General features: G+C 41.3%; 1 protein-coding gene across 4 annotated transcripts in view; it reads left to right on the top strand.

The window, feature by feature from the left end:
* LOC144598907 (actin remodeling regulator NHS-like) overlaps positions 1-25191 on the top strand; it is a 351767-nt gene that overhangs the window by 207342 nt on the left and 119234 nt on the right. Inside the window, exon 1 of one of the 4 annotated variants that reach the window (XM_078409484.1) lies at positions 18192-18393. The exons of the other annotated variants lie outside the window; for them this stretch is intronic. The gene's annotated coding sequence lies outside the window, so the exon portion shown is untranslated. Of the gene's footprint in view, positions 1-18191; positions 18394-25191 lie in introns of those variants that run through there. 4 annotated transcript variants of the gene reach the window in all.

Genomic DNA, 25191 nt, shown 5'->3' with positions numbered 1-25191 from the left:
AGGCAGGAACGGGGTACTGATTGAGAGTGATCAGCCATGATCGCATTGAATGGCGGTGCTGGCTCGAAGGGCTGAATGGCCTACTCCTGCACCTATTGTCTATTGTCTATTGTCTATTGAGAAATGCTTCTGCTCGTTTGATATGACAGAGACCAGCTATTGTAATTGGCCTGGATAACATGAGAATGCCATGAAGTGCTATATAAAGCTTCCTCAAGAGATTTTAAATTCTACTCATCTCAGAGCGGTTAAAGTAGTATTGGGCTGTGCCAAGTCATCAGCAGTAATTGATTCACAAACTCAAAATGGTAGTCAAAAGCGATGTAAATCATTGAAGAATTGACACTGATCCAACTTGTGGCAGGCTTGCATTAAGCTGTCTGCTCCAGGAGGTGGGAGGAACAGTGCAATGGGCATAATCAGGCTGAAGAGAAAAGCTCACAAAATGCTCTCACTCTCTCGTACAGGGCGGCACGGTGGCGCAGCGGTAGAGTTGCTGCCTTACAGCGCTTGCAGCGCCAGAGACCTGGGTTCGATCCCAACTATGGGTGCTGTCTGTACAGAGTTTGTATGTTCTCCCCGTGACTGCGTGGGTTTTCTCCGAGATCTTCAGTTTCCTCCACACTCTAAAAGCGTACAGGTTTGTAGGTTAATTGGCTTGGTATAAGTGTAAATTGTCCCTAGTGTGTGTATGGTAGTGTTAACGTGCGGGGATCGTAGGTCGGTGTGAACTTGGTGGGCAAAACGGCCTGTTTTCGCGATGAAAACTAAACTAAACTAAACTAAACTAAACTCTTTCTAAAGCTACATGGCTCGTACTGCTCAGCACAGAAAGGACTCTCGTTATGATCCGGCAGTGGAGATCATGAATGTGTTTGACTGTGGGTCAGTGAGTAACTTTCTTTAACTCAGCAAGTTCTGGAATTGAATCTTATTCTGTAGACATGAGCAAAAGTAGGCTGACGGTCTAGAATTGAGGCTGTACTGCTGTGCAGAGCTGTTATTCTATGGATGAGATGCCAAATTGTGACTGAATTTGCTCTCCCTCTCAGATAATTGCTAAAGTTTCCTTGTTTTTTCCAAAGAACAACAAGGGAGGAGTTTGTAATCCCTGGTGTCACCGCCAATATCCAAGCTTCAAATAACAAGTGATCAGGATATGAACACATTGTCATTTGTGGGAGCTTCCTCGGTGTAAACTGACTGCCATGTTTAATACAGTACAACAGTAACTACACTTTAAAAATTCTTCATTGGCTATAAGGCACATGTTCGCATGTTCTGAAGGAGGTGAAAGTTGCTGTGTAGATCTCTTTTTTTCAATGGCTTATTTTTGGAGAGTTTTTGGCAGAATTTGACAACTCACTTCAACTCTCAACTCCAATCCAATCCTGTAGTGGGCATTTTGCAGCCCGCAGTATCTTGACTATTGTGAACACTGTTCTTTTAAGAGCCTTAAAGGCTGCATTATAGTAAGAGCCTAGATTATTGTGCTAGATCTGTGAAGTGCATCTGAACTAAAATTCAAAGTAAGAGTGCTACCAACTGAATTGCAGCTGACACTTAGAGACCTTGGCTGCAAATTTGTTCTTTAAAACATATGTGGGTGTTTAGAAATGTGTATGTCACCAGGTTATTTTACTTGAAGTTGTAGATAACTTATTACTCACAAATAAATCAAGCTAAATAAATTTTAAAATAGCTATTCCTGATGATAGGGAGTTTTGCTCATCTTAATATGCACGGTAAGCAAAAGCCAGTGACTAACTGGAGTAAAAATTGGCTCTAATATTTAAAGCACTTTGGCCCAAGTTCAAGCTATGGGCTCTACGCCACATGAATTTCCAGTGCTTAATTTATATATGTCTTTTGTGTGTTTAATTAAAAAATAAACTATAAATAGTTGGACGGATTTTTTTTTTAATGTTCTGCTTATTTATTTGACGTTTTAGTTATTTTATAGCATGTAACTCTTTTTGCAAAAATTATTTTGTTCTATGCTTTTTGAACAGAATGAAACAATAAAATAATTGAATGGGGCTCAACCTGAACGTATTACTGGTTTTGTTGTTTCAGGATCTTTTTATTTTGCCCTGGCTTGCTTTCCCTTTTACCTCCTGCTTACCTCATTTTGTACTTCTGAGACATTTATTTCAGCAGATGTGCTTTCTTATGTAGGCCTTGTAATATCTTCAGCAGATGTGTTCTCTTTAGGCCCAGGTTTAGATTTACTTTGGCTTCGTGGATGAGGACAGAACAAATCAGTTATTTTCACACTTTTATTATATTAGTCTCTTGAGTCTTATTTTCTTTGACATGCTCAGCTCTGCCTTTTCATCTTTTGGGCTAGTTAATGTCTACATTTATGGCAGCATGTTCTGGGTTACCTAGGTTAGGTTCATCCGGTTCTTCTCAGCAATGGACAATTAATCAGGTTATATGGTGGAATCACAAATGAAGCATGAACTAGCAACACAGCAATGCCATAAATAACATATACAGATCTAATAAAATAAAATAAAATAAAAATAATGAGTGGGTTGAGCTTTGGTAATTTTGACATTGAGTACAGATGTTCTTCCATTTAGGTTTCCCATGAAGATTGGCCCACCAACGTTTGAGTGTCTTTGCCCCTCTGGCATTTACATGAATTTTAAGATGGCCAGTCCAGGCCTGGCAAAGGCAATGCAATGGATGCACCTTGCACATCCATCAGTTACCAATTCTGAAATCCTTCATGTACTAAAGTCTTTTGCCAATTAATGCCAATGATAACCTCCTATATTTATTTAATTTTGTTAACCCTTCCATTTATCCAGTGCAAAAGCTTCTAGATTGCTTTTGGATTAGATATGGGGGATCAGGGATGGGATTATTCAAGATCGGGATATCTTCAATCCCAGATTCACCCTACTTACGTGGACCAAGCATGGCCCTATTCATCCACCGGAGCAACTACTGCCTGTGGAGTTCCTACTCTTCAGATGTGCCCACTCTTGATCATTGGATAACATGTTTCAAGTGAGCAGAAGGTCAGTCCCAGGGCAAGCTCCCGGGGAAATTCAAAGGGCCATGGAATGCTGGTGAAAATGTTTTGTCTAAATTTGGCTGGCATGCATCACAAGCCCCATTTTCAGAGCTACAATCCACAATTTTGGAGCTATCTAGCAGATTGATTCAGAATATTGTTACCATGTAAATAAATGCCTACCATTGCAATTGTTAAAGAGTTTGCTTGGCCTGAAAACAGGTTTGGGAATTTGCCTTTTAACAGTGGCTTTAGCATAGGGGCATTTCTCAAGCATTTCTAAGTTCTTATGATGCCCTCCTTCTGGCCTTAGGACCCAGGTGCCGTGGACCATCAGAGGCCTCTAGTGGTGACATTGCTCCAATAGCAAAACTAATGCTTGATGAGATTTATGCATTTTATAGTCCATGAATTAAAATGCATATGCAAAGTGAGAAATTATAATCCAGCTGCATACGATTTCCTCAGCTAGGCATTCTCTCTGGCATTCAAACCTGTGCAGCATAGGTCAGATCTATTGTTTGTATTGTTTGTATTCAATGCATAAATCTAACACATGCTGTGTCGTAGGAAGTGAAAAATGTCCAGTTTCCATAGCTTTCATTGTGGTTATCGATCTCAGATAAATTCAATGTAGTGGTTCCCTTCCAATGCTGGAATGGGGGAAATGCCCTCCAGATTGTTGCAATCAATTGGAAAGCAGAGATATTCTGAGAACAGATTTGAGTTCAGCTATGAAGAAACCTGTGTCAAGAGAGTCAAGAGTGTTTTATTGTCATATGTCCCGAAACAGAACAATGAAATTCTTACTGGCAGCAGCACCACAGATATGTAAACATGGTACTCTGTAAACACCATAATAAACCACATGTGGTTTATTAGCTGTCAATCCTCATTAGCCAGGCTGTAAAACTGCAGGACCACTGTTACTGTGGCATGAGTTCCCTCAGAGCATAACTCCCAACTGAGAAGGATGATTCAAGGTATAAAGGGGAAAGCATATACCAGCAAGGGCCTACTAACGAGTGCAAAGGTAAATGAAAGAAACAGAAATTCCAATTTAAAACAATCTCGAAGATTCATTACTGAGCCTTATTAATTTCGAATTGCTTCAGTAACTGAATTTAAATTTATGAGATGCACTGATGATGGGATTAGATCAAGCAAAATGTAGAAACACTTTATCAATTCAGGCCTCTAAGTTACTAGTCCTGTAGCAAACCAATGTACTCAATGAATGAATGGTGATGCAAATAGAAATGGTGCCTCTCTCACTCACTGTATAAACCAGCACCTCAGAGAAGACTGTACACCACACATTCTTACAAAAACCACGTTGAGGTGACAAAAAATTAAGTTCTGTGCATGAAACGGCATCATATGGAAGCTTGCAAATTTAAAATAGAGAGCACACCTATTCATTGTTAGAACCACCACACATTCTGTTACTCCAGTGCCAATATGTTTGCTGGTATGAGAGTACTCTGCCCACACAAAGCTCTACTCATCCAGATCTGAATGGTAACTGTAGAATATCATTAACTGCCTAAAGCCATTGAGTATCAATGGGCTTGTGTATCCTTGCTGGAATCGCACCACCAGGCATACATGAGAATTGTGGGCAGTGAAGGAGAAATGAAACAGCAGTGGATGACGCACACTGCCTACGTGGTCACACTGCTGCAAAAAAAATCTGATGATGTACAAGGGCTTCTTCATGAACAACCAGAGAGCAAGCACCACTGCTGCAACCATCTGTGAGATGCTGTGGCAGGCATGGGTTGCAAATCTTTTCACTGGGTGCAGCATGAAGGATAAAACTACTGTGCAGCTTTCTGCAGGAGCAAAATAAACTACCTGGAATGCCCATATTCCCTGCATATTTTATCAACCAGTCAAGAACCATTGTGGTGAAATGGGTTGGTGCTACTATATCTGAGACCTACCACTGCAGTGACAGGCAGGCCATGCAACCTTTTGAATGGTACACTACATGAGGACAGGCGACACATGGTTTGGGATGCTAAAAATAACCCATCGACCGAAAGACATATGATTTTGGTGCTTGGACACGAGAAGGTGATCACTCTTTTACCACCCATACTTCTCAAGAATGCTATCTATATGCGCTCTTGTTTAGCCTGGTGGATTATGGTTGACTATAGACAGCATTTTATCAGGAAGCATCACAGCTTGGTTTGCGAACAGCTCCATCCAGGACCGCAAGAAATTGCCGCGAATTGTGGACGCAGCCCAGGCCATCACACAAACCAACCTCCCTTCTATTGATTCCATTTATACCTTGGTGCCTCGGCAAGGCCAGGAGCATAACCAAGAACGAGTTGCACCCTGGCCACTCCCTCATCTCCCCTCTCCCATCAGGCAAAAGGTACAGAAGTGTGAAAATGCACACCACCAGATTCAGGGACAGTTCCTTCCCAGCTGTTATCAGTCAACTGAATCATACTACCACAACTAGAGAGCAGTGCTGAACTACTATCTACCTCCTTGATGACCCTTGGACTATCCTTGATCAAACTTTGCTGGCTCTACCTTGTGTTATTCCCTTATCATGTATCAATACACTGTAAATGCATTGATTGTAATCATGTATTGTTTTTCTGCTGACTGTCAAAGTCGTAGCAGATTGCCGAAATTTTCTTTTACCCTACGACAATGACCACGTCAACGCTGAGTCAGGTCGAGATTACACCGTCTTCGGAAACATCGCGAAATTCCCACGCTTATCAATGCTTCTCCGGCGTCCTAATTTTCACTGAAATCACTGACAAGTCTGTTATTACTTGAGAGTTTTGAAATATAACATCTTGCCCGGGTCACTTGAAAACCAAGCTTCACGGTAACAAGGCATAACTGGATTGACTTCCAGTTTACTAATAGCAGTATTAAGAAATTTAATTTTAAACGTGGTTAAATGGTTTTTGTGCGGAGTGTGGGCATTCTTTGAAAATGTACAGGAGATGCATATCTGGTTTCTGGGTTGCATATCTGGGTTGGGAGCCTACTTTCAATATAATCGCTGATGGCCATAAACATCGCGAAAATTCCCACACTTACCTGACCGTCAAACTGTCACCTCCAATCTACCTGTCAAATGTCTTGTCGGTAAATAAATTGGTTAAACAAGTATTTTATGGTATCTTCAAATGACTTTACTTAATGTAATATTATGTGCTTCCAAATGCATCTAAGACAACCTAGCAAACCTGGGGAAAGCATGCGACAACGCCCACAATAAGCAACGATATCTGGCGACAAGCCAGCTGTCGCCGAGAAATTTCAATCCAGTTGATTTCTCAGCGACGCGCCAAGATCCACTACGATTCTTTGAAGACTCATCACGATCATGCCCGCGACACCCCGGAACTGTCGACGACAGCCTAGTCGCCGGCAGTCACCTTAAAATCGCCTAAGTGGGACAGGCCCTTAAGTCTGAAGAAAAGTCCTGACTCGAAACATCACCTATCTACACCGATCATCCAATACATTATGACCTGATGAACCAAAACATTATGCCACCTGCCCAATATGCTGTTGGTCCTCTGTGTGCAACCCAATACGCAACAGGGTGCGATGCACATGTGTATTGTGACACATTCCTCCCGTGACCACCATTAAAGTTTTCTGTGACATGCCACAACAGATCTTCTGTCGGTTCGGACCAGACAAGATAGCCTTTGTTGCCCTCGCACATCAATGAACCTTGGGCGCCCAAGATCCTGTCGCCGGTTTGTGGCTTGTCCTTCCTCGGACCATTGTCGGTAGGTACTCACCACTGCTGACCGGGAGCACCCCACAAGCCTTGCCGTTTCAGAGATGCTCTAACCCAGACATCTGGCCTTAACAATTTGACCCTTGTTAAAGTCGCTCAGGTCTTTACTCCTGCCCATTTCTCCTGCATCCAACACATCAACTTCAAGAACTGACTGTTCACTTGCTGCCTAATACATCCCACCCCTTGACAGGTGCCATTGTAACAAGATAATCAATGTTATTCACTTTGCCTGTCATTGGTCATAATGTTTTGGCTAATCGGTGTATGTTCTCCAGAGATGCTGCCTGACCTGCTAAGTTACTCCATCACTTTGTGTCCTTATGGTTAAATGGCACTATTTTAGATGCGACATCTTGGTTGGCATGCACAAGCTGGGCCAGAGAGCCTGTTTCCATGCTGTAAGACTCTATGACTCTAACTAGGTTGAGAGGCCCCTGGAGAACAAAAACCTCTGTAGTTCTCCAGCCTGTGAATCCAATCAGTCTTTCGCCAGCTTGTGCAAAGTCCTAATCTGCCGATTACCGAGAAAGCTTTTGCAGCTTCTTTCCCTTTTATGCAGACTGCTCTCCGAGAGACAATCTTTCCCCTTTAAATCCATCATTAGAATAAAGACAAGATCAAAATTATTTTAGACTGACAATGAGAAACCAGAGTCCTTTGTTGTTTTTCCCAACAAAAATGGAGAAAAAATCATGTCTGTAATCGGCTTTGAAATGAATGCTGTAAAGGTTTACAAAGAGGTCTTTTTTCGTGTTCAGAACTCAGGCCAAAAGGTGGAAGGCAGAACTGAGAGCATATATTGTTCTGCAGTAGACAGTGTCAGTTTCAAACCTTCCTACTTAAGGGAAAATGCTCTGCACCATAATCAAGCCAAGAGTTGCTGAAGCTTGTTTGCATTGACACAAATCCCTTTTGGAAAATATTTGGTTAGTACAACTGACCCATACAGACCAGAACAGTCTTTAATGTTTATTCTTTATCTATATTGAGGCAGTTGGTATCAATTGAACTGATGCTTTGGAAATTTTATACTGCCTGGAGTGGACATAAGAGGATTGCTAGATGCTATTTGAAGAAATGCATGAAAGTTTTTCTCAATGTCCTGACTAATATTTACTGCTTAAAATGTTGATCGCCATAGAGAGTTAACTCTTTTCTCCTTTCCTCGTATGCTTCCTGAGCAGTTGAGTAGTTTCAGTGTTTTCTGTTTATATTTCAGATTTCTAGCATCTGTAGTATTTTGCATTTGTATCACTTCCAGCAAGCCTCTTCAGCAGTTCCTACACAATGCACGGCCTGGGCAATGCTACTAAAAATTTCACAGCGCTATGTCAATGCATGAGAATCATAGGAAAATAACACTTCTTGTTAATAAGATATCAGGGAAATGGCAAGGTCTATCAAACTGTTCAACAGAATTAAATTACCAATATCAATTTCAATTTTAATTTCTTGTCACATGTACCGAGCGAGGTACAGTGAAAAGCTTTTGTTGCATATAAGGAAAGACAAATAGATTAATTCAATGAATTAAATGATTCAATGATACTTTATTGTCACTTGTACCTAGGTACAGTGAAATTCTTTGATTTTTGCACATACTGGTAAAATCATACAGCAGACCTCACCAAGACAGTACACAAAGTCGCCGCCGACAAAGTTTCATGAATTGGAATCTTTTTGGCACTTTTTAATGGTGCATGGTTTGATTTTGATCTGTCTCTTCCAGGTGTAATTGACAAAGTGGCTGTTTCAGCAGTAGTTGCTTTACATGCTATTGTACTGTTTAACATTTAGGTGCAGCCAGAGGGAGCGGTAGAAGGAAGGTACTCATGTCAGGTGTTTGAGAGCTAAGGGAAAACTCACTCATAAATTCACACTCTGGCTTTGTGCTATCCGTGCAATTTTATATATTTTTTTACGGTTTTAAAAAGTCTTCAATCACCAGTCAAGAACTTTCACCTGTATGACATAAATGACAAAATCTAAACAAGTACAGATCCAGAAAAAGAAGACCAAAGGTTGAAAATGTAGAACAACTGGATTACATGAAAATCAGAATTGCTTGCTTGCTGTGATGGAGAGAACTAGCAGCATTTCAGTGGCATAGCAGGTTTATGGAGGGGATATTGTGAAGAGTCTAGTCATTATTACTATTGACAGAATGCTGCAAAAAGGCTCAGTCTATTTAACCTTAATTCTCCTGAATCAAAATGAACATCTTATATTATGTGCAACACAAGTAGAGTGAAGCATGGATTTGAGCAGTTATAGCCAATAATGTTTAGCAGTATGTTTCAAGGTCATAATGCAACCATGAATCCTGTTGGATTTATTGGTTCCAAAATAGAAGACTTCCCCAGTTCAGGTGAAGTACAAAGTAGGTCAGGCCTGAAGAATTAACATCCAGCTTTTATATCAAGATTTAAAATTTATAGATTTTGTGACCTTAATATTTAACATGCATAGCTACAGCAGAGAGCATTGCATATGCTATGCTAAATCTCCCCACCATACTAACTTCCTGGGTTTTATAAATATTTGTTGCTGCATTATGAACACCAAAGGCTATTTTATGTTGGAACCGTCTCAAAGAGCAAGCAATTCTTTAAAGCTACAAAAGATTGAACTGCTCAAAACAGTCAATTTACAGCAGGGGTTTATTCCAAAGTCAAATTCTGTACATGTGCACCAAAGTACCTGGCTTCTTACTGTGAGTCACATACATCAAGTATAATTACAGTTCACAATGAGATTCAAGGAAGAACGTGTACAGTTTTGGTCTCCTAATTTGAGGAAGGACATCCTTGTAATTGAGGCAGTGCAGCATAGGTTCACGAGATTGATCCCTGGGATGGCGGGGCTGTCATATGAGGAAAGATTGAAAAGACTAGGCTTGTATTCACTGGAGTTTAGAAGGATGAGAGGGGATCTTATAGAGACATATAAAATTATAAAAGGACTGGACAAGCTAAATGCAGGAAAAATGTTCCCAATGTTGGGAGAGTCCAGAACCAGGGGCCACAGTCTTAGAATAAAGGGGAGGCCATTTAAAACTGAGGTGAGAAGGAACTTTTTCACCCAGAGAGTTGTGAATTTATGGAATTCTCTGCCACAGAGGGCAGTGGAGGCCAAATCACTAGATGAATTTAAGAGAGAGTTGGATAGAGCTCTGGGGGCTAGTGGAATCAAGGGATATGGGGAGAAGTTGGGCACAGGTTACTGATTGTGAATGATCAGCCATGATCACAATGAATGGCGGTGCTGACTCGAAGGGCCGAATGGCCTTCTCCTTCACCTATTTTCTATGTTTCTATGTTTCTAACGTGAAACAGGGTATGGAGAGTGAATCATTGTAAAACACTGAGATTCAATCAATAAATCTTGGGGTGAATTTCACAAAGGGGTTCATAGCTTATCAATGTCCAAGAGAAGTCCCACTTATAATTACAGTCTGGTCTCCTGTAAAAGCTACCTACTTTTTGAGATCATACAAGTAAGGAGTTGGGCTGCTCTGTTCACCCAACTCATTAACACTCACTGCTCATGTTTCTGAAGGAGAAAGTTACAGGTAACCTCTGAAGGAGATTACAAAATAGTTTTAAATTAATCTGCTTTGTAAAGCCTTAATTCTCCATCCCTGACAATGCTTAAGGGTCTTGTAGTGTTATTTCAGATGACAATTAAGAGGACTATTTCAAAGCTTTTTTGTCATATTTGGAGAGTTTTCCTTCCAAAGGACCAGATAGGTTTTATAGTATTTTATTGTTTCACAGGCACTATTACAGACACTAGTTTTTTAAAATTTCAGATTTGTTTAATTATACAAATATGTTGGGTGTGTAGTCATCACCAACTTGAAGGGCCAGACCTCCAGGTGCCAATCCTGTAAACAATATGTAAAGGACTGTGGGTTCAAGCCCACGCTGCATTAACAAGCCTGAGAACAAGTGGAGTTCTTCCAACAAATTAACCAACATTAATCCCACAAACTGCACCACAAAAGCAGATTTTCACATTAGAGCCTTACCATGTGCAAAGTGACTCTACAGAATTATTCAAAAAATAAATTAAGTTGGATCAATAGAAGCATGTTGCAAAAGTTTGAATCTGGCTAGAATGCAGTGATCTTACAACATGTGTCTGATTCAAGTCTTTGTGTACCTGCTTCCATATACCCTTAAAACTGCAAAGAAGGCTGCCTACTTGGAGATTCCAAAAAAAAGCACAAAAGCAACTTCATTGAGCCATAGGCCATCAGAGCTAACAAATACATTTCTGACATTTGAGTGGATATTTTCTGATTGCTCTTTTTCATCAAAATCCTGAAATTATTAACAATGAATAGCTGCATTTAGATTTGCTTTAGTTCAATATAACTATTTGCATCAAAGGCATAAAAATGAACGTAGTCATTTTAACTCTCCCTGAGGTGATAGAGGGGTCTGGGATGAAAACCCTTCATTTTATAATTGTCAGTTTTTATCCTCTTCATATAATTTGAACTGATTAACTGGTTATTATCTCATTGCTGTCTTTGAAATTTGGGTGCATACAAATCAACTGCTATATTTTTCTACATTTACAACAGTGATTATCCTTCAATAAAGATTATTGGCTATAAAATATTTTAAATTGTCCTAATGTCACAAAAGATGCTGTAGAAATCCTTCTTTCTTCATACCTTTGGCAGATTAGACAAACGTCCTGTTAATGAACAAGGAAGGCTGTTTTGTAAAGGCTCCAAGAAAGATTGTTAGTAAGCATGGGAATGTATCTAATGCATCAGTTGTTCTCGGGTAAGTCAAACAAGCAAGTGCTGAAGTGGAAAGCTGATCCAAATTTAACATCCTTCATATCTGGCTCCTGCCTAATGTCCGGAGTTAAGATCCAATCCTTCGATCCGATCCGATCCAATCGTCATCTCCAAGTTCTTTTTGATCATGTTCTTGTGTAGCTACATAATTGAAAGTTGTTGCAGCTGCAGTTAAATTCTAAATGAGAATTTTCTCAATTAAAAATCTTGAATGTTGTCAACTCCACATTGTAATTTTCTTGTTTCTCCCTGTGGGAAAAAAATTCTCTTCAATTTGACAGGCAGGAAGATATAGCACATGGAAATAAATGAAACGTTCTCCAGCAATGTAATGATGTGATTGCAACATAGGCTGTCCAGGATTCGCTCAATTTCAAATAAACTCCCACAAAAATGAATCTGTATTTCGAGCTTTCCCAACAGCAGATTGGTAGCTCAACAACACGGTTAGAAGGTACTGGCTTTATTTTTCAATCTATCCTGAGCAGCTAAGATTAGCAAGGACCCTGATATCGATAATTTGGTCATGGATAAGAAAATTGACCAGAAGGTTTGCTTGAAAAGCTGACTTAAAGTACAGAGCTATTTGCAATGATTATTTTTGCATCTTGCCCCAACACAACTTAACTACGCCAATAAAGAAACTTCCAAACCAAATACCACCTCATCATGCACAGTTATACCTAGATGATTGTGTCCTTTCTGTCCTCTCCTGAGGGCTGCATTAGAAAGGGTCTTCAATCAAACATTAATAGGACAAAAAGGCAGTGATGGTACAAAATTAATCATTCAAGCGTGTGATATTGACTGCTCTTTGGAATATATCTTTACCAATGGCTGGTTTATGGCTAATTTGCAATTTGTGAACATGTAGGCACCATGACATTGGTGTGGGCATTCATAAGAAGCTGGTAAACATGTCTGAACTGAACATCACTGTTCCCACAACAGTTTTCAAGTGATTTCTAATTTATCTCCACTATCTCACTATTTTTTTCTGCCTTGTGAAAGCATACATAGTAATTTAAAATGAATCTATTGCATTACTCAAGTAACATAGTAGTTAGTCTACATAGAAACATAGAAACATAGAAAATAGGTGCAGGAGTAGGCCATTCGGCCCTTCGAGCCTGCACCGCCATTCAATATGATCATGGCTGATCATCCAGCTCAGTAACCTGTACCTGCCTTCTCTCCATACCCCCTGATCCCTTTAGCAAAAAGGGCCACATCTAACTCCCTCTTAAATATAGCCTAGTGTCAAGAGTGGTTGGTTGTCATACGCATCGGGACTGAAACAAGGACATTTTTGTATCCAAGTTAGGATGCCTGCTGGCTGTTTCCTCAAATACATTGTATATTGAGAAATTGACTTTAACAAGACTAATGTTGCTTGCTTTTGTACATGCTGCTAATACTTTTCGATATGTCTGAAATATTGATATATATTTTTGCAAAATCTTGCAAATTGAGCTACAATATATTGCATATAAAAATCAATGAGGCTCAAGCCAGATGCCCTACTACTTTAGACAGAACAACATTGTTTTTGTCATGTGCTCATATCTCCTGAGGCTATAACTACAGTGGGTCAAATTTATAAGAGTTTATGCTGAATTGGCTAAATAGCAAAATAATTCACCACACCTACAAGTACTGTGCAACGTTCTGGTCTTCATAATGCAAAAGAGATATATAACCAGAGAAAGAACAATAAAAGATTTAAGACTCTGATATCCAAACTGAAGGGTTATGCCTTAGAAACTCAACCCTGGCAGCACTGCATTGTTCCTTCCTACAAAAACCAAATACTGGGAGCAGAGTTCAGTAAAGTGCCTCTATTATATATTACACCATTTAGTGTTCTAGACATATATCTAACAGAATGGATCGAAAAGTGTACAGTTCATTACTGGAGAAAACGAATGCAAGGTGTCTGGATAAAGTTCCACTAAATTTGGTAGGTGTTTAACAGCATATGGAGAAGATAATTAAAAACTTAGTGTCATAAAAATAAGATTATTTTCTTATATAATCTTATTAAAGATTTCTATCTGGACCCCCCCCCCCCCCGATAAAAAAAAACAACAAGATAAGCTTGCTCCCAGTTGGAATTTTGTGGACAAGGGACTATTTACATGAATAGGCAGGAGATGATTGGATTGTTTCCTTTAGAGAGGTGTCCAAAATCAATCAGGGTCTAAATAAAGGAAATATCAGCAGAATGGGTGAAGACCCAGAGAACATTGATTTAAGGATGGCCTAGTGGCGCAGTGGTAGAGTTGCTGCCGTACATCGATCATGACTACGGGTGCAGTCAGTATGGAGTTTGTATGTTCTCCCCATGACCGCATGGGTTTTCTCTGGGTGCCCTGGTTTCCTATCACATTCTAAAGAAGTGCAGGTTTGTAGCTTAATTAGCCTCTGTAAAATTGTCCCCGGTGTGTAGGATAGAACTAATGTATGGATTATTGTTGGTCAGCGCGGACATGGGGGGGGGGGGGAGGGCCTGTTTCCACACTGTATCTCTAAACTAACTAAACCAAAAGGTGATTTACAAAAAAAAATCTAAGGTGACAGCAGGGAAAGATTTCACATATTGAGTAGTCCTAATTCGGAATTAATAATAATATATTCCTTTATTTGTCCCACACCGGGGAAATTTACAGTGTTACAGCAGCAAAGTGGATAGCAAGAGAGCAAGAGATCATTCATTATAAATAAAAGATACATAAATTGTCATCAGTTTTCTGTGTGTTCTTAGCTGTTATTGTTGACTCGTCTGCTGGGAGCAGTGCTGGTTGTGCAGTCTCACAGCAGCGGGAAGGAAGGACCTCCTATATCTCTCCTTCACGCACTTGGGGTGAAGGAGTCTGTCACTGAAGAAGCCACTCAGTGCAGTGACAGTGTCCTGCATGGGGTGGGAGTCGTTGTCCAGCAGCCATCATCCTCCTCTCTCCCACCACCTGCACTGAGTCGAGGGGGCAATCCAGGACCAAGCTGGCCTTCCTGACCAGCTTGTCGAGTCTCTTCCCTTCCGCCGCTGAGATGCTGCTGCTTCAGCAGACCACTCCATAGAAAATGGCCTGAATTCATTGCCTGAATGAGCAGTGGAAGAAGACACAATTAAAAGGGAATTGAATAAATACTTGAATATGATTACATGACTTGATGGAAGGATATGGAATGGGATTGTGGATTGGTCTGGCAGTACTAGTAAGGAATTATTGGACCAAATGGCTGCCTTCTGTAAAATAACAATCCTCTTATTCTATTGTGCCATCCTTGAGATAAATAGCATAGATGCATAATCTAGGAAAGAGAAAGAAACAGATGATATGTTGGTAGAGTTAGATGATGAAGGATGTTTATGTGGAGTCAACCGGCATTGTTTGAATGCCCTGTCAATGAGAATTAAATTCATTCTTGAGGTATCAATGGTGCCTTTTGACAGATTATCCTGGGAAACTCCTCCTTTCAGGTGCACATTGTGGGATTTGTTTTTGCCTGATGGCATTTACAATTCGTTGCTTCAGGTGTCTGTGTGAAACATTTTCTATCAAGATCAGGAGCCTATCTTTGTTTTCACTTGTGAGTGCTGAATGTTTTCTTGTTATTTTCCATTAGGGATCAACTTGGAATGCAGGATAATTTGAAAATTCCAGAAGTAATACTAGAACTTCAATGGGAGTTGATATCCTTATATTTGAGTCAGTCAAGCCCTTCCTCTAATGGGGTCAAGATAATTTAGTATTATTCTTCTGACAATGGAAGATTTTTAGTTCAGTTCAGTTTAGTTTATTGTCACGTGTATTAGTGAAAAGCTTTTGTTGCGTGCTATCCAGTCAGCAGAGAGACAATACATGATTACAATTGTTTACAATTATATAATTGATTACAATGATTATTATTCATGTATGTGATGCGATGTGATCGTTATTGGCTAGACTATCCCAGTTTTTACAGCCCATTCCAAATGACCTTGAATTCAATGGCTTACTAGACCATTTGAATGAATGAATGAATATAACTTTATTGTCATTCAAAACTATACACCGGACGAGTGCATATTTGAACGAAATTCCATTGCATTTTAGAGTTCAGCTAAGAGCAATCCACATTGTAGGTTTGGAGTCACATTTTAATACAGACCTAGCAAAGATCAACTATTTTCATTCTCTCAAGAACATCAGTGAACTAGATTATAGAACTTATGACAATTCGGTTGTTGCTCATCTTTACTGAAAATATAATGGTGGGATTCAAATTCAAACCAGTGGATCAGTAGTCCCAGCAATTGGTATCAATCCATCCTGGTGGAGAATGCTCTTGTAGACGGTTTTGATGCAGAAATTCAGTTGTGCAATAAACGGAGTGGAAGGGTCTGGCGCGCCGCCATTTAATATTCTCCGGTAGCGCAGCGGTAGAGTTGCTGCTTTACAACGAATGCAGCGCCGGAGACTCAGGTTCGATCCTGACTACGGGTGCTGCACTGTAAGGAGTTTGTACGTTCTCCCCGTGACCTGCGTGGGTTTTCTCCGAGATCTTCGGTTTCCTCCCACACTCCAAAGACGTACAGGTATGTAGGTTAATTGGCTGGGTAAATGTAAAAATTGTCCCTAGTGGGGTGTAGGATAGTGTTAATGTGCGGGGATCGCTGGGCGGCACGGACTTGGTGGGCCGAAAAGGCCTGTTTCCGGCTGTATATATATGATATGATATGATTTATGAAAAAGCAAATCAGTTTTAGCATTCTTAACCATAATGCTACCATTTCCTATACACTGCAAGTAATTTTCTAACTCCTTTCAAGAAAAAACAGAGTTCTCTTGTAGTAAGACATATGTAGAAGGCGTGGAAAAGTCAGTTCTAAGACTATTGGTCGCAGAATGTGTCATTGGGACTGAACCAAGTAGTGATATTTTGTGAAGATAGAAATGGGTATCCCATTTTACTTTACAGACGGTTCCCATTTTTAGCCCCCAATGTGAGAGGCAGCTGCTGAAACCTGGAGAAAGATCTTTCATTTTTCAAACTTGAGTGCCTCCAGGGATCCTGGGGACATGTCAAAAGCGCCATAGACAAATGTTAGAAATTTTGTTTAAATTACTCTCATTTCTTCCAACTGCAATCTACTTGCCTCAGGGGCTCAGGTATGGTGTTTCTCAGCAGCAGCCGGAAGGCATTGTATCAGCAGCTAAAAGCAGACTTTAGAATCTTTCCTCTCCCATCCTTTTAAGTTACATGGAAGAGGCAGATGTGATTGCAAGGCTTGAGAGAGAAGGAAGTCATGCACCCTGCAATCTCCCAAGAAGCACTTCAATCGTGTCTCCCTCGAATAACATATTTGGAGCTGATTTAGGAATCAGGCCAGTTCCTCATAGGCAGCAGATGTTCATTTGGTCTTCAAATTCTTGTTTCACTCTCCCATCGTTGGATGATATCTTTGGATCATGTTTTCTTTTTAGTGCTTGTGTTTTGAACCTCTTTCTGACTGAGCAGCTGAGCGTGCAGTGGTGACTTTGCTGAGTACATGTTGGTTATAATGCGGCAGTATTCTCTGCTATAATTTTGGAGTCCACCACAATGATTTCACTGGTTTCTATTGTGTGCCAGTGAAAGAGAAGTCGAGTTATTTCATGGGAATTTTGTATTTCTGGTCAGCAGAGAAGGATGTATAAGCATGACACTTTCCTGGTTTCTTTCTCTCCCTCTCCCTGTCTCAGAAATTCGGCATGGGGATGAACGGTGAGACTTGAGGTTTGGCTAATTGTCACCAGGTTCTGCAATCTGTGGATGGCAATAGGCAGATAGAAATGAAAGTGCTAGACTGCAATGGTAGGTGGTGGATATTTACATGGACAAGGGGATAGATGTGCAATCCCAATCAAAATCTGTCACCGTGTAACAAACAGTTAAGCTTACATAACGGTAAATACACTGATCTTGAAAAGTGCTAATTGGTAAATGCACACGGAAAAAAGATTTGTGTTCAATTTAGGTTGAAGGAGGAGGGGATAGGGGTGCTGGATGCCGGTGCCAATACTTTCCAAACACACTCCTTGAGCATTGCAGTTTTTCTGGGCCCCAGCCAGTAAATCCAAAAGCCCCTGCCATGCTCAAGTTCTAGTTTTGTCCCACAGTTTCCAATGTTTCGGTTTACCCTCACAATGAATAGCATGTCTGCTGCTAACTGAATGAGCTCTGTGATTTTCCTCACAATGGCTCACCTTCCTCTGCACGTTACGGAGAGGACAGTTTTGTCTTGTTGCACGTAGCGGTGCCACCACAACCCCTCCCTGCTGCCTCTTTTGGTGTTGCATGAAGCCCAGTAGCTGCAGCCACTGCATGGGAATGTGCTCTGCAGTTTGGCCGTGATGGGATTAGGAGGAGAGCAAAAAGCAAGCAAAGTGGACTGAACCATCGCAGGAGCTGAGAGGGGGTGGTCTTTGGATACAGTAGAGCTGCAAGCCGTCTTTTACCCCAACGCTTCTTTCACTCTGACACCATCACACAGCACCTCCACCCGCACAAAGGATGGATAGCTTTTCTACATCATCAGCGTGACTAAAATGCAAGCTGTTGCTGAAGGGGAGAAGCTGATGTGGTGCTAAGGCGCCATTCTCCATTACAGCAGCACATCCAGCTTTGGCCATGGGATGCTGTCCGCGGAGGAAAGCAGGTGCCCACAATGAGCTTCAAGCGCTTTGCTGGGCAGGGTGAGGAAACTTCGCTGAAGCTGCTTTTAACTCTGTAAGTGCTCAGTGCATGCTGATACTGTGGTGTGTAGAGCATCCTTGCATGTTATTCAGTGCAGAGGTGAACGGCTTTGAGTTAATTTTGCTGAAAAATGCAGCTATTCTTCTGATGGAGACAGGATAAATGAAGCTACGTTTTAAAAATCATTTAATTTCTGCATCAATGTGCAACTGGAATAGTAATACAAAGAATGGTTTTTAAGGACAGTTTTATAGTGCGTTGTTTGTGAGATTTAAAGCCGTTTGAATCTCTCCCCAGACAGCAGCTTTTGTGTGCATTGTCCCTACTCACTTGTGATGTTAGAAGCATATTTTAACATAAGACACATATAGCAATTTGTTTTGTACGTTAGTTTATGTTTGCATCATGCCTTCCACTGCAAACACATCCAAAATTTACATCTTCTTTATGAAACCAGCAATTTACGTTGTTCCTGGTTGCAGTAATGTTCTTTAACCAGGATTATAAGGGATTATTTATCTGTCTGTTAGGTAAAGAAAGGCAAACAATGAAAGCCTGAAAGAGGCAGTTCAATTTTGCACATTTTGCACATTCAGCAAAATGGGCTGATGGTGATGGACTGTTACAAAGAAGCTGTGCAAGTGAGCAGAATTTTTTTTTTAGGAGTGACCTCTATTTTACATTTTAATATGTTTTGCTTTCTTGCTTGTGTAAATTTATTCCGCATCCACAATTGGCCAAAAGCAAGGTCCTTTCAACATGAAAACGATTTTCGTTCAACCAAGCTGAGACAATCCACTATGATAATTAGGAGGAGCATATTGGTACGAGTAAAATTGAATTAAACATAATTATTTATTTACACCAGCCAATCCAACCCCTGACATTGCCGTTGGTTACACAAGTGCCGGTTTTTCCAAGTGACTATTGGGATGATAAGAATTTCTTGACAGAAAAAGAACAAGGTCCATCTTTTTCACTTTTGCCATATTGGCAATCACAAGATGCAATGATATTGGAGCTATTGGCTAATCATGACAATCTCCATTAGTCGGAAAGAACTGCAAATGCTGGTAGACACAAAATGCTGGAGTAACTCAGCGGGACAGGCAGCATCTCTGGAGAGAAGGAATGGGTGACGTTTCGAGTCGATTCGTTCTTCAGACTCAGAAGTCTGAAGAAGGGTCTCAACACGAAACGTCACCCATTCCTTCTCTCCAGAGATGCTGCCTGTCAATAGACAATAGACAATAGGTGCAGGAGTAGACCCTTCGAGCCAGCACCGCCATTCGATGTGATCATGGCTGATCATTCACAATCAGTACCCCGTTCCCGCCTTCTCCCCATATCCCCTGACTCCGCTATCTTTAAGAGCTCTATCTATCTCTCTCTCTTGAAAGCATCCAGAGAATTGGCCTCCACTGCCTTCTGAGGCAGAGAATTCCACAGATTTACAACTCTCTGACTGAGAAAGTTTTTCCTCATCTCCGTTCTAAATGGCCTACCCCTTATTCTTAAACTGTGGCCCCTGGTTCTGGACTCCCCCAACATTGGGAACATGTTTCCTGCCTCTAACGTGTCCAATCCCTTAATAATCTTATGTGTTTCAATAAGATCCCCTCTCATCCTTCTAAATTCCAGCGTGTACAAACCTAGTCGCTCCAGTCTTTCAACATACGACAGTCCTGCCATTCCGGGAATTAACCTAGTGAACCTACGCTGCACGCCCTCAATAGCAAGAATATCCTTCCTCAAATTTGGAGACCAAAACTGCACACAGTACTCCAGGTGCGGTCTCACTAGGGCCCTGTACAACTGCAGAAGGACCTCTTTGCTCCTATACTCAACTCCTCTTGTCATAAAGGCCAACATGCCATTAGCTTTCTTCACTGCCTGCTGTACCTGCATGCTAACTTTAAGGACTGATGAACAAGGACACCCATATCTCTTTGTACTTCCCCATTTCCTAACTTGGCACTATTCAGTCCCGCTGAGTTACTCCAGCATTTTGTGTCAATCTCCATTAGTAAGTCTCCATTAAAGCCAGAAGTATTTCACTAGTGGAGAAGCACAATTACAATGAGAATTAACAAGGCTATTGCATCGTGGATGTTACAATAAGACTGAACATCTTTTTACCTGACCTGTTCTCATACTTACATTATTATTCTGATTTTAATTTCCCAATCCCCAGCCAAGGATCAAATGTAACATCCCTATTGCCACTATGATTAAAATTGCAATATCAAGAGTGAAATGAACTTCTATTCTAAATAATCCATCCCACACTACTTTGTGGATTTAGTTACAAATCTATAAGATTTGTCCTTGTGGATGGCTAATATTGGGATAGTGAGGTAGCCAGTTTACTTAAGAAATACCGCTAATAATGAACAAGAGTTTTCCCACATTAATGGTTGTCGACTTATACTGAGGTCTCTCATTCATTGATTACCAACTGCAAGATGTTTCATGCACAATCACATGAAGCTTTTTGAGTGTTGTCTAAGCAGCACTCATTCAGGCAAGTGGAGAGTATTACACCATGCTTCTGACATGTCATATAAATGCAGGAACGGCTTTGGAATGTCAGAAGATCTTTTAGTGACGGTATTTATGTGGCTGGTCCAGTTGAGTTTCTAGTCAATGGTGACCCCAAGATGTTAATGAAGAAGGATAGCAGTGGTAATGTTGTTAAGTATAAAGGGTAGGTGGTTTGGCACTCTTGTTGATACTTCGCTTGATACCTGGCACTTCACTTGCCACTTATCATTCCCTGCCCGCTTGTTATCTGGATCTTGCTAAATGCAGAAATGCTGCTTCATTTGCTATAATCGGAACAGTTGGAAATTGAATTGAACACTGTATAATCAGGGGCATGTCACAATCCTCATAACTGATTTTATTTTTTAAGAACATTTTATTTTATTGAGAACACCTCAGAATATATTAGCTCTGAATTCCCCTGCCAGTGAGTACGTAAATTCAGAAAAGAGTGGTTTTGTGAGATAGCCAAGTCTCCAGTCGCAGCACATGCTTTGTTACAAAGAAAAATCAAAATTGTGCCAATATTTTCTCTGTGCCATTTGCTCACCTGTGGTGGGTAAGAATGGATTTAGCTTAAATTGCAAATGACAGGCAATTTACTCTATTTTTCCTAATAAAGCTCAGCTCTTCCCTTTTATTTAGAAATAAAGTGTTTAAATTACCTCAGCAATGGGATTTCTAATTTGCAGTACCAACAACCATAAAACCTTTAGTCACCACTAGTATGTGCTTTAAATGCTGTGACATGCTCTATTTCCACCACCTCCATAAGTGCCTTATCAATTCCCATAATACTCAGGAACACCAACCCAAATCTCTCCAACTCCAGTTCAATGTCCACTTAGATTAACTAGGATGCTCTGAGTGTTGTTTACTATCTCCTTGAGACTTTGCCTTTCACAATAGACAATAGGTGCAGGAGTAGGCCATTCAGCCCTTCGAGCCAGCACCGCCATTCAATGCGATCATGGCTGATCACTCTCAATCAGTACCCCGTTCCTGCCTTCTCCCCATACCCCTCACTCCGCTATCCTTAAGAGCTCTATCCAGCTCTCTCTTGAAAGCATCCAACGAACTGGCCTCCACTGCCTTCTGAGGCAGAGAATTCCACACCTTCACCACTCTCTGACTGAAAAAGTTCTTCCTCATCTCCGTTCTAAATGGCCTACCCCTTATTCTTACACTGTGGCCCCTTGTTCTGGACTCCCCCAACATTGGGAACATGTTTCCTGCCTCTAATGTGTCCAATCCCCTAATTATCTTATATGTTTCAATAAGATCCCCCCTCATCCTTCTAAATTCCAGTGTATACAAGCCTAATTGCCCCAGCCTTTCAACATACGACAGTCCCGCCATTCCGGGAATTAACCTAGTGAACCTACGCTGCACGCCCTCAATAGCAAGAATATCCTTCCTCAAATTTGGAGACCAAAACTGCACACAGTACTCCAGGTGCGGTCTCATCAGGGCCCGGTACAACTGTAGAAGGACCTCTTTGCTCCTATACTCAACTCCTCTTGTTATGAAGGCCAACATTCCATTGGCTTTCTTCACTGCCTGCTGTACCTGCATGCTTCCTTTCAGTGACTGATGCACTAGGACACCCAGATCTCGTTGAACATCCCCTCTTCCTAACTTGACACCATTCAGATAATAATCTGCCTTTCTATTCTTACTTCCAAACTGAATAACCTCACACTTATCTACATTAAACTGCATCTGCCATGTATCCGCCCACTCACACAACCTGTCCAAGTCACCCTGTAGCCTTATTGCATTTTCCTCACAATGCACACTACCCCCCAGCTTAGTATCATCTGCAAATTTGCTAATGGTACTTTTAATCCCTTCATCTAAGTCATTAATGTATATCGTAAATAGCTGGGGTCGCAGCACCGAACCTTGCGGTACCCCACTGGTCACTGCCTGCCATTCCGAAAGGGACCCATTTATCCCCACTCTTTGCTTTCTGTCTGTCAACCAATTTTCAATCCATGTCAGTACCCTACTCCCATACCATGTGCTCTAATTTTGCCCACTAATCTCCTATGTGGGACCTTGTCGAAGGCTTTCTGAAAGTCGAGGTACACCACATCCACTGACTCTCCCCTGTCAATTTTCCCAGTTACATCCTCAAAAAATTCCAGTAGATTTGTCAAGCATGATTTCCCCTTCGTAAATCCATGCTGACTCGGAATGATCCTGTTACTGCTATCCAAATGCTCAGCAATTTCGTCTTTTATAATTGACTCCAGCATCTTCCCCACCACTGATGTCAGACTAACTGGTCTATAATTACCCGTTTTCTCTCTCCCTCCTTTCTTAAAAAGTGGGATAACATTTGCTATCCTCCAATCCACAGGAACTGATCCTGAATCTATAGAACATTGAAAAATGATCTCCAATGCTTCCACTATTTCTAGAGCCACCTCCTTAAGTACCCTGGGATGCAGACCATCAGGCCCTGGGGATTTATCAGCCCATGTCCCAACCATTTTGTCCTGTTTCTTCCCAGAATCATCCAGGAAATTTGTGTCCATTCTACATCGAGCCTCCATAATTCTAAATTATACAAAATATTTTAACAACAAATTTTCCTTGATTCCAGTTTTAATTCATCAACATGAAACATAGAATAACAACTTCTATACTCAACGGCTTACTGATGAGAGGGCCAGCGTGCCCAAATCCTTCTTCATTTCCTTGTCCACCTGTGATGCCACTTTCAAGGAATCATGTACATGTACTCCTAGGCCCCTCTGTTCTACACCACTGCCCAGCATCCCACCATTCACTGTGAAAGTCCTCTCCCGGTTTGACTCGTCAAAACATAAAACCTCGCATTTATCTGAGCTGAACTCCATTTGCCATTCTTCAACCTACTTTTAGGAAGTACTAGACGACCCATGGACCCGTTGGGTCCAAACCTCTCCTGCATTGATCTAGCACCCTCCCCTCCCCCACTCCAAAAGCACACAGCAAGATCCCAGGATATATCCGAGGCTGTGGCGGCCGGGGAGTCTCCTCTGGGGCCAGAGGAGAGAGAGGAAAGGGGAGAGGAAGCCACTCACCCCGTCCCCGGGCGGCCATCGCGGCGGCCAGCAGCAGGAGAGCGGCCACAAGGCACTGCGCCATGTTCGTTCTGCCGGCGGCCATCTTTGACCTCTCTGCCGCCGCGCTGCACCACGGGAGGAAGGTCAGGCGGGGGGCACACTGGGACAGGCGTCGGTACTCCCGGGGCTGCTGCGCAGGCGCACCGCCACCTGGCCCAATAACCCTCCCCCGTTGTGATGCCATATTAGATCAAAATGACGATCTCAAAATGACAATCTCATATATGACCTATTGGGTTCCCATTGTGACGCCGAACACGGAAGTATTAGATCAAAATAACTTGTCCTATTCACAGTATAAAGTTTATTAAAGTTTATAAAGTGAATAACTTTTAAAATATAATGAAACTTTATACTGCACACCACAGGCAAATGGTGAGTAAGGTGGCCCTAAAATTGTTGCGCTATCATGTACCGTTTTGGCTGTATTTCGGGAGCATACATACATACGTACATACAGACATACATACAGCAGACAGTGCAAATGAGGCAGTCTTCTCTTCTGATATTCCACAGTCAAGACAAAAGCTATACAGTTTCTAAAGAGGCCATCTGGTCCAGTGAGGCACTTGATGAAGAGTTTTCTTTTCAGATCGAAGACCCAAGCAATCAAATCTGGTCTATCACATGGCTGCTGATTCAGAAAGAGGCACCGTCGGATCTTGCTCCACTTCGGATTGCAAGTCATCGTAATGAAAAACGAAGCATTGCCATACATCCGAACATACATCATGGCGTCCTGGCATCGTTCCATCATGTATCTCGGTCCACCGACAAATGTTGAGGAGAGGATTATGCGCTTTCCAATGTTATCCAAATCATCATTATCATTTAATGCATCCGTCAGGCCTCTGTAAGTTGTTGATCTCAACGATGGTTGATTTACACGAATATAATTGAGCCTATCACTTTCAATCTTAGCTGCCATGTCAACTACGTATTGTTAAACGAGTCGTCCTCTCAAAAGTTGGTTAAATTCATTATAACGATTCATGATCCTATAGGCATAATATCGCATTGCTGTCAATTTCTTGCTAGCATTCATTTCAAGTTGGTGATGCCATCCATCATCTCCAAGTGGAAAGACAGTATTGAAGACTGTCATACGACCTATGAGACTATGAAATAATTTGCAGGCGTCCTCCTCTTTCTTTCAAGACAATGTGCCGTG

Source organism: Rhinoraja longicauda, chromosome 12 (genome assembly GCF_053455715.1).
Source record: "Rhinoraja longicauda isolate Sanriku21f chromosome 12, sRhiLon1.1, whole genome shotgun sequence".
NCBI lineage: Eukaryota > Metazoa > Chordata > Chondrichthyes > Rajiformes > Arhynchobatidae > Rhinoraja > Rhinoraja longicauda.
Note: the sequence above shows the minus strand (reverse complement) of the source record. Positions and strands in the feature narration are given on the sequence as shown.